Raw genomic sequence first — 2,295 nt, forward strand, 5'->3', positions numbered from 1 at the left:
AAAAAAAAAAAAGGGGGGGGGGGAATGAACAGATGCAGGTAGGACAACAAACCAAGGGCCTGTATCTGTGCACGTAACAGGATAAGCCAGCTCAGAACTGGACTGAGGTTGGGCAGCTTCTCGGTCACCTACGTAAAAGGGAAAGGTATTCACCATTGCATAGGTTCAGTGAAAGCAAAGGGTCCGAGGCCAAGATGACCATGCCCTGCAAGATTTCTAGCTTCTGTGGCTGGTGCCAGGAACAAGTGAATTCAGCAGTAAGAACCAACTTGGCGTCTGGGAAATGTCAATCAAGCACCCCCCTCCCCCTCCAACCACTTTGGTAAACGATGGGGGCAACCAGCAGGATCATTTAATACAGGGAGGAAGAAGTTAAGTAACTAACAAAGAAACTGGAATTAATGGCTGGGGATCAAGGCCCTTCCCTTGTCTTGTGGTTCATCTTGGTCTTGGATCAGTGACAGGAGTTTTGTCCTGACCCTCTCTGGTAGGGGTGGCTAGAAAGTGAAACAGTAGAGACCTCACCGCTGCGGCTCCAGTGACTCGCTGCACTGGTGAGCAGGATAGAAACCCCCAGGACTTGAAATCAGGGAACTTCAATGAACACAGTTAACTCCAAATATTTATGCTGAAGGCAGGGCAGTGGCACCTTATAGAGTAATTCAGAGTCATACACTCGACTGTAGGCAGGGGACAAAGTTGGAGATGAGGAGGACCTTTCTGCCCCCAAGGGTGGTCATGCATTGGAACAGGCACCAAGAGCAATCGTGGGATCCTCATCCTTGGAAGTTTCCAAGAGCAGGTAGACGGAAACTTGGCTGGAGCAGTTTTGTCAGGGATGATCCTGCCTTGAGCAGGGCACTGGACTAGATGATCCAGCCCTGCTTTCCTGTGATCCCACTTTGTGAGATGCTCTGAACACACCTGACAAGCGAAGGTAATGTAAGAGTGATGTAGTTGTGATGGGCCAGAAATTATGTGAGGCAGGGAGCTCTTAGGGCAGTATCTTTTATTGGCACAACTGCATAGTTGGGCCAGAGTCAGGCAAGCTTTCAAATGCAAAACCCTGACAACACGGGCTGTTGCTTATGAAAGTGTATGGCTCTGAACTGGTAGATCAAGGTGCCACTCTGCCTGATTTCGCACCAGCACGGCTAACTACCAATCCAAAATATTTGTGCATTGCACTCGCTTCAGAAGAGAAGTGAAGTGTCACTTACTGCACCACATTGGCATCTACAAATACAGATTATAATTCACTGCTCAGCTCAAGGAGCTTGAAGAGGCAATTTCACAAGCCCTTCCTAAGAGCCCAAAATGCACCAAGCTTCAAACCCAACCAAAAATGTGTCATTTACTTAACATGTTTAAATTTAAAGCCTTGATGCTACGTGATTTGCCGAGAGAGGCAGCAGTGGGATTAAAATACTTCAAGTGCAGCCTTTCTGCCCTGTTTTCAGCAATAAGTATTTAAGCAAATCCTGTACCCGGGGTTGACAGAAATGCTCTTGAACTTCTAGGTTACAGGAGTTAAGTGACACTGCTCTCTCCCGGATGGCACTTTAGTTGCTGAATCAATACCTCGGCCAAGGTCCTGAACTGATCCAGCTTTCTGCACAGAGTGATTTGCACACTTCACTAACTCATTAAACAATTCCACATGCCCTTGAAGAAGAGGCTTCCGGTTTCTGCATCCTTTGTCCTGCGTTTCCCTGCACAGCTTCAACTGACAAGCCGTGGTTTCCTCCACATAGCACAAGAATAAGTGCCGTACTGCACCCAGGGGATCATTATGCTCAGTGTCAAATGAAGTTACTCCAAACAGCTCAAGAGCTGTAAAATGAACAATTAAGATGCACGGCAAAACAAAAGAGAAGAAAACAACTTTTTCCCAAGCTTGCTGTAAGTTCAATAACTTTAGCGAACCACTTTTTTCTTCTTTTCAGTTTGACGTGTCTTGGTTACATCCACTGAATGTGTGCTCATAGTGCCCTATTTCACTGAGCGGAAAACTCATCTGACTGATGGAGTCGATGGAATCAATAGTCTCTCCAAATCAATGGGAAAAAGTCCAGTAACGATATTTTCGGAAGACCAAATTCTTGCTCAGCCTCACATGCAAATGCCTTTGTCCATGAAGCATATTATGAACTGAACTTAAAACTAGCAGGCCGTTATCCTGCTAAAAGGTTCTCAGCTTTTACCATAGGCACACTGTGGGACACAGCAAACCACTCTTTAATACCAAAATAGTACATAACGTTAGGATTTTTTTGGGGGGGGGGGGGGGGGGGG

The 2,295-nt window shown here is 46.3% G+C and overlaps 1 protein-coding gene and 1 long non-coding RNA gene across 8 annotated transcripts in view; one reads left to right on the plus strand and one right to left on the minus strand.

Moving 5' to 3' along the window:
• ARHGAP17 (Rho GTPase activating protein 17) overlaps positions 1 to 2,295 on the minus strand; it is an 89,633-nt gene that overhangs the window by 1,092 nt on the left and 86,246 nt on the right. The gene's annotated exons all lie outside the window — the stretch shown is intronic.
• The window catches only part of LOC109294418, an 11,860-nt gene continuing 9,741 nt past the window's right edge, over positions 177 to 2,295 (plus strand). Inside the window, exon 1 of the long non-coding RNA XR_002096519.1 lies at positions 177 to 1,081. This is a non-coding gene — a long non-coding RNA (uncharacterized LOC109294418). The remainder of the gene's footprint in view (positions 1,082 to 2,295) is intronic.

The sequence above is a fragment of the Gavialis gangeticus genome, unplaced genomic scaffold, assembly GCF_001723915.1.
Source record: "Gavialis gangeticus isolate Ggan-Ray unplaced genomic scaffold, GavGan_comp1, whole genome shotgun sequence".
Taxonomy (NCBI): domain Eukaryota; kingdom Metazoa; phylum Chordata; order Crocodylia; family Gavialidae; genus Gavialis; species Gavialis gangeticus.